Source organism: Aquila chrysaetos, chromosome 21 (genome assembly GCF_900496995.4).
Source record: "Aquila chrysaetos chrysaetos chromosome 21, bAquChr1.4, whole genome shotgun sequence".
Lineage (NCBI taxonomy): Eukaryota > Metazoa > Chordata > Aves > Accipitriformes > Accipitridae > Aquila > Aquila chrysaetos.
The window spans coordinates 1,154,946-1,162,709 of record NC_044024.1 but is presented as its reverse complement, the minus strand read 5'-3'; positions in this window follow the sequence as shown (position 1 = coordinate 1,162,709).

Genomic DNA, 7,764 nt, shown 5'->3' with positions numbered 1-7,764 from the left:
CAGGGAGCCAGGCTGAAATCAAATCCTCACCCCTAGCAAGCGGGGCGAGGAGGGATGCAGGGTTTGGCCCAACGATGCTATCAGAAACGACTCCAGCAGCTTTTTGGTGCGGTTCCAAAAGTCTTTGTTTTTCCCAGCTTTTTGCTGTTGGATTGCAGAGGATGATATAAAGCCAGAGCCAACTATCTACCAGAATGAAACAGTTTCACAAATTGTAAGGCCAAAGGGACCATTAGATTACGCAGTCCAACCTTCTGTACGAGACAGGCCAGCTCTACTCTGTCTCATTAGTGCCTTAATGCTTGCTATTGCTGCAACTGCTTCCTTCTGCTGATAGCTTCTTTCTCTCTCCAGCCCTCTTCCAGACACCGCAGTTCTCACTGTCAGCTGGGTCCAAGACTGAGGAGAAATAAAGTCACCTCAGGCAAAAAGAAGCTTTCAGCTCCGAGGCTTTACAGCATAACAGCTTCAGGTTCACAGCGCTCTGCTGTGTGTCTTTCTTCCACCCTCCATGTGTTTCTCATGGTCAACACGGGGTCCAGGGTTGATAACTGGAGTGGAGACGGGCTCTGCGGGAGATGTCCCTTGGGAATATGTGGGCCTGATGTGCTGAATACCGGCAGGAGGTTTATGTCCATTTAACCCTTGATTGCAAGGCAGGCTCATCTTCAACTTCATCTCATCCTTCATCTGCATAACAATCTACGCTGGACCAGCTCTCAGATGCCATTCCCATTCGGAAAGCGTGGGTCCTTGTGTGTCTGAGGTCCAGAGGGGACAGAGTAGTGTCCTGCTGTTCTTGGTGAGTCTGCTGCCCTGTAGAAACAGCTCCAAGCACAGCACAGAGGTCACCAAATATTCCCCCATCTTCTGGCTCCCAGGAGACAAAGGATGAAAGCCCATGGAGGCTCTCCTGCAGGGACAGCTAGTGTCCCTGCCCTGAAACCCTGCCCACAAGCTGTGATGGGAACACGCTCACCCGAGTCCTGAGCACACCCTTGCTACCTGCCTGGCTCCCCGCTCTTTGGGCTGCAAACCCCGTCCCAAAGCACGGCGGCTGTAAGTGCAAACCTCACCACCACCAGCTGATGCTTTCTGGAAGCTGTGTCACGTAGTTGGGAAATGTATATTTATTTCTCTTCCTCCCTCCATAGTGTCCCCTCTCAGCTCAGGAACGTGACGCTGAATTTTCTGCCTAGAATATGCTGCTCTGTTTGAACAGGTTTTTCTATTCCCCAATCACTCACCATCTCTACTGCACGAGATTTATTGACTTTTATTTATTTATTTTGACTTAGTCATTTTTCATTTGGGACAGAGCAATGTGCCGAGTGAAGACAGCCTGGGAAGCCCTCTGCGTGAGTCACGGCCTTAAGCCTTTGAGCTGCTTTGTTTCCTTTGGTTTAATCTCTTGACTGCAGTAAACACACTGGACAAAGCTCTGCTTGTTCGGGGATGGCCAGGGCTGGTGCTTCAGGAGGTCAGATGACAGGGTCCGGCCGTGGGTGGGAAGAAGGAGAGCAGAGCGTTTCTGCGTCGGTGGCTCAGGCTCCTCTTCCACCGTCTCCAGAGATCATCATACCCTGGTGACGCTGAGACCCTGCTCCTTTTGCGGCTCTTCTGGCACTGTTGGACAAGTTGAGGCTTGGGACATCAGGAATTCATGCTCCCAAGCCGTATACCAGGGCGCTCATTCACAGCCCATATGGGAAACATGAATTTTGGCTCCTTGAGTCGCAGTAGCTCTCCCAGTCTGTTCCTCCAGCTCCAAGTCATGCGTTTCCTTTCACGCTTGAGTACCACCGGCAGAGACTGCTGCTGAAGAGGGCTGCTGAGTGGCTCATGGGGAGGCTGCGGGGCTCGCCGGGGGCCAGGACACTTCCCTGTCATTTCTCTTCACTGGGGGGCAGCCGGCTGGTGCACGATGATGCGGTCGGAGCTGAACCCGCAGCTCCTGGGTGCTGGGTGTGCAGGGGCTGTTGTACACCATTGCTCCAGCTCGCGGCGAGTGTGCCAGCCCCTTGCAAATGCCTCCAGCCAGCGCTTTCCCTCTCCCTTCTGTCAGCGCAGCTGGCGGTGGGGCTCTTCCAAAATGGTTGGCTGCTGGTAAGGAAGTCGGGCTGGAAGAGCCTGCTCCAGATGTGCACAGCTGTGTGCACGTTACCGCCGCTCCTTCGGCAGCGCCGGCCTCGCCGTATGCCAGGCTGCGCCGGGAAGCGGGGGGAGCCGGCGGAGGGGACGGAGTCCGCATCTGTCAGGCCGTGGTGTCACCTCGTTACACGTGGCGGGGCCGTCGGGACAGGAGCTACCGTCGGTCGGCAGTGCCTGCCAAAGCAGGCACGTCCCCAGCGCGTCCCCCTGGGCTTTCGCCCTGCCTAGTTCTGACTAAGTCCAGCGAGTGGGACTTCCAGTATTTCCTTTGGCAGAGGAGCCTCCAGCCTAATTATCTCACTCTTACGTCATTTTTGTTTGTCTAAGCTAAGATTTCCCTGACTCGTTCTCACCCTAATGCTTCTGGTTTTGCTCTGCATCTTTGTGTGTGACCGTTCTCCCTCTGTCAGACACCTGTAGGTACCAGGAACCCTCCTGTTGCCTCCCCTCTGCCCCGGTGTGTTCACAAGAATTAAGGGGTTTGTGCACTTACCGGATCCCTGACCCTGCAAGGATTATGCTGCCATACGTGTTTCAAGTCTAATGCTCCAAGCAAGCTTAGCTATTAATTCCCACACAAACCAGGATTACACTGGGAAGCAGCACCCTTGCTGGGGACCAGGAGCATTAACACAACGTGCCTGTTGCAGACAGCTCCTCTGGAGCAGCCGTCCTGGTATGCTCCTGTGGAGCATCTCTGAGGGCCGGATTCTGCAGGGTGGGGAGTCATCTGGATGCGCTTTATTGCCCCAGCAAACGCAGCACTCATCTGCAGGTCCCTCCAGACCCCTGCTCTCTCTGCAACATCTCCCGTAGCAGCTTTCCAGCGCGCTGGGGAAGGAGCCCATGCCCGGGACACGCTCCCCCTGCCACACACAGGAATGCAGGTTAGATACCTGTATCAGAGGAACAAATGACAGTGATGTTTTTCTCTCCTTGCTTCAAATTGCTCCCAACAGAAGGGTCCCACTAATAAAGCGTGGAAGACGTTGCCCGTATCTTCTCCTGAAAATTGGCTTAACGAGAGCAAAGCTGGGAAAGCTAAACCAGGAAAGCAAAGCCGGGGGACCCCCCAGTGCGGATGCGGTGCATGGGGCTGGGCACGAGTGGGCGCGGAGGAAGGACACAGTCATCCTCCCCTCATGGAAAACAACCCTGGGAGTAACTTCTGGTCTTCAGCCTGTGCCGAAGCATGGGGCGGAGGAGCGATGGACCAGGGCAGTCCAAGCCGCTTCCTGTGGCTTTTCCTTGGCCGCAGCTTTGATCTATTTTTAACGAAAACTGCTGAAACGCAGGGAATCGGGTCGCTGGCCGTGCGCGGCGCTTGGCAGCGGCCAGGTGATGGGAGGCCAAGGGGGACCAGGGCTTGGCCAGGCTCCTCCAGCCACCAAAGGCAGTGGCAGGCAGGGATGCGACCCCCCCCCCATCCCCTCCTGCAAGCCCTCCTGCTCCTGCCAAGGAGGGAGGGGACCAGGTGGGGAAGGGGAAGAAGCAGCGAAGAGCTCTAAGTCATCCCCTTGGCCAGCCGGAGACCATTGCTTCAATGTTTTTTTTGTTTGTTTGTTTTAATCGCATTAGGGAAGGATGCGTTTGTTTTTTCATCTCCGGTTGTTATGTCCCTCGGGGCCCCCTCGCTACAGCTCCTTTGTTTGTGAGCAGAAAATACTTCCACAGCCGAAGCCTGGCCGAGAAATCCTGGAACAGGTTGTAAATCTCCGAGGCCGGCCGATTGACACACACCTGCTGGCTGCTGGTATGCAGCTGGGGAGAGCGGGAAAGGGGAAACTTGTTGGTTTTTTCTTCTTTTTAATAAAACTAGCATGATTCTCATTCAGATTTTCAAAAGAAATTGTGTTATTGAAAACTGGGAGGTAGTGGCAACCATCGGCGATGGTTTTCCCACCTCTTCAAAGACCAGAAGCCTGGGCTGTGTCCCGTTTTACCCTGTGGGTAGACAGCAAAAACTGGATGAAATAACAGAGGTTAGGGATGATGTTCCTCATGGGAATTGGGGCTGTGGGACCAGGAGGGGCTGTCCGAGTGGTGGGATCCCCATCCCAGGACGTGAGTAGGAGGAAGCCCAGGGGATGCTGTGGGGAGGGATCAGCCCAGTGTGAGCAGCGGGTTGTTGGATAAGTGGGAGCAGGTGAAGACTAATGGGACCACAGCAGAGGAAAATAAACTTCACAGCAGTGGCCTGTCTGTGGGATAGGACTTTGGGGCGGGTTTTAGTTGAGTGGTTGTTTGTGACCATCCCAAACAAAAGGAAAATGGTGTTTGTTCTTTTTTTTTTAATTGTGTGGGGAGAAAACCCTAATACAGCAATAGCAATGGGTTTCAAACAAAAGATTTTTATTTAATTGGCATCTTTCTGCCACAGGAAAGGAAAAGAAATCTGTGCCGAATTGCAGACTCTAATAAAAGCCTCGTTTTTGGGAGTGATTCATTAACTTTACTGGGAGCGCGTTTAAAAAATAATTTAAGAAAGAAAAGAAAAAAGGACTAAGATTTCCTGTGCCTGCCTGTAATATTAAACCTGCTTAAGCTACAAGGAGAGGCCTGTGGATGTAATTGCACGTTTCCAAAAGCCTGCGTCCGCACAGCCGGCTCCAAATGGCCTCTGAAGCTGCAGCGGTTTCCCCAGCTGCAGAAGGGGCAGGAAAGGGGGGAAAAAAAATCTGATGGGCAGGCATTTCTGTCCCTTTTTATTTTCCCAGTGTGTGTAAGACGCAGAGTCATTCCTTTGCCCGCCTCCCTCTTTCCTGGATTCAGATTAAAACAAGCAAATGGCCACAACCCCATATGGTCAGTGGTCCCGGCACATAAGCTGCTTATTCAAGCTGAAGTTGCTTTTCCTCAAGCACTGCAAACCAGGGCTTCTGCGGTTCAGGGGTTTGCTAGGCATCCCCAGCAAATATTAGTGAGGGTAAAACAATTAGGCAATCTCTGATGTGATGGTGTTAGGTCTCCGGTCCCTGAAATGTGGGGCATGGGAAGGGCAGGCGCCAGCCCAGCCCTGCCATTGCCCGGCCGTCGTGGAGGTTTCTGCCCGGGCAGGGCACGCCGTGGAGCTGGGCGATCTCCTTTCAATGGAGGAGGAATTTTTCAACAAAGCGGGGCTTTTTTTTGTTGTTGTTGAAAAACGCTGATGCGTGGAAATCAAAACCTTTTGTGGAAACATAATAATTTCAGCGAAAATTTAGTTAGTGCGGATTTCCTCGAGTTCAGGACGGAATTTCTCGTCTAAAAGGAGTGAGAGTGGCTCCAAAGCCCTGCTCTGCCCAATTCTCAGCGTCTCCAGCTGACGCTGTCACGGTCGTCCCCGCCGTGGCCCAGTGCGGAGGGACGAGCCACGTGGCAGTGTGTCCGTGCAGGAGGCTCAGAGCCAAGTCTGTGCTCATCAGCCTCAAAGCGGGGGGCTCCGGAGCCGGGGGAGGCGAAACGGGAGCCAGGCAAAGGCAACGGCTCCTCTCCAAGGCAGGAGTGTGGGCAGGGCTGCGGGAGGGGACGGGCTCAGCACCCCTCTGTGCTGTGTCTACATTTTCCTACTTCCACTTGAATGAACAATTGCACTCGGCTGAATCACGGGAGGGGAAAAAAGAAGCCGCTGACACCCTGTAGTTAGCAATGAGAAAGCTAAATATAGCTCTTACTATGGGTTGTGTGATAGAGAAAGGAAAAAAAATGAGTAGGCATGATGCTCAGTCACTTCTGTTAATCTGATTACGCCCAAAAAGATTAAAGGAACATTATCCATTTCCCCGTGCTCTCCCTCCTCCTGGGACGCTTTGCAGGGGTCTGCACCAATCCTGTCAGTACCCCAGCATCCAGGTCAGGTCCTCGCTTTGGGGTGTCCCGCCTGCCTGGGTTCTGCTCCAAGAGCCTTCACCTCCCACAGTGTTTCCCCCATGGCGTCCCAGTCTCAGATCCTCCTCCCGCTGCTCTCACCCCTAAAATACAATAGGTTCCTCCTATGATGCCGCCAGTCCTGGGTTCATTCTTCCCTACTATCCCCTCTCCACTCTGTGTCCCCACCTGGTCCTGCCCGTCCCCAAATCCAGCTCCTGTCCCCTCCTGCAGCCAGCGCCATCCTAAGAGGTGGGAAAGGATGGAGTGGGCTCCATGGGAAGGGAGATACCCTTGGCTGAGCCGTAAACTGTGATTATTTTTTTTTCAGAGGCACTTCAAGTCAATCAAATTTGGGGCAGATTTCCACAGAAAAAGCAAAAGGCATATCTCTGCAACCAGAGCTGCTTCTTGGAAAATGCTGAGCATCTGTTCCATGTCATGGGAGAGCAAGAACTTCTCAATAAGATAAAATAAATATAATTGGAAATTGAGTTGGTTTCTTTTTTTTTTTTTACTAGCAATACATGGTGTTTTTCTGTACCCATGTTCTCAGAAATGGCTGTGCCGTGTGGAGTGGATTGTTTCCTCAGCTTCTGCCTCAGGCAGATACCAAACATGGGAAATTTCAGCCCAATTGATTCAAGTCTGGCAAAGCTCTGCACGAGTGACTGCAGAGCCTCCTGATGGGAAGTGTCAGGCAAACTTAATCATGAGCGGTGGTACCACAGAAAAGATTGTGCTCTAAACCCTGGAAAGTTGGCACAGCAGCACAGCGTGCTCACTCTCTCTTTCACATTTAGATATTGCAGAATTTGTGTTTTTTCGCTGCATTGTTCCACTCCTTTTTTTTTTTCTTTTTCTTTCTTTTTTCCCCCCAGTTTCTGGCTCTTGCGGCTGCTTGGCTGGAGTGAAGCATGCCAAGGTTTGGATGACAAATCGTCTTGTAGCATCTGCTAGGAACTGATAAGACAGGAGCCTGATAAGCCTAATGTGCTGCTCCTGCTGGACAGTGGAAAGATGCCTATGTCTGGGGATGGGGGACTCTTTCCCCCCACTGAATCCAGAAGCCGTCGCATCCCAGGGATCGAGGCTGGGCTCCAGCCAAGCGCCCCAAATTGGAAAATCAGGCCGAGGGTTTGGGAGCCTTGGGCAGCCTCTGCCTTTGAGTGTGGTGTTTTCTTTCCAGGCTGTTGACTATTTCACGAGGTTAAACACATATGTAAAAGCAAACCACAACCCCAACTAGTCATTCTGCCTTGAATAAGTGTCTGCAGTTTTTTGGAAGAGATAACAATGCTGTCTTTGTTTCCTCCTTGCTTCCCTCCCTCCCTACCTCGCTTTTTTTCATTCCCTCTCTCCTAGCATGTAAACCATGATAGCAACAATATTTCATTCCACAAATAGTCTGGGAAATGGGGCCGAGCACGTGGGTAGGGTGATGGGAAGACAAATACCAGTTTGAACCAGAGAGACAGGAAAGTCTGCTGAGCACAAGATGCCATCACTCCCCCGTCCGTCTCCAAAGCATGACACGAGCTGGTGTGGTCTCTGTGTGTGAAGGCATAAGGACAGCCACTAAATAGCGTATTTTACTCTCCGAGGTCTTGTTTTACAGGGAATGTCACCACACTGTCTGCCTAGCTTTTGTCTCTCCCTATTTTCAACTGAAAGATCGATCTGGCATAAAATAATGGCAGTCTGGTAGAGCAACTCCCTCTGAATTCTGTGGGCAAAGCTCTCCTCTGAGCCCAGCTGTTGCCCATA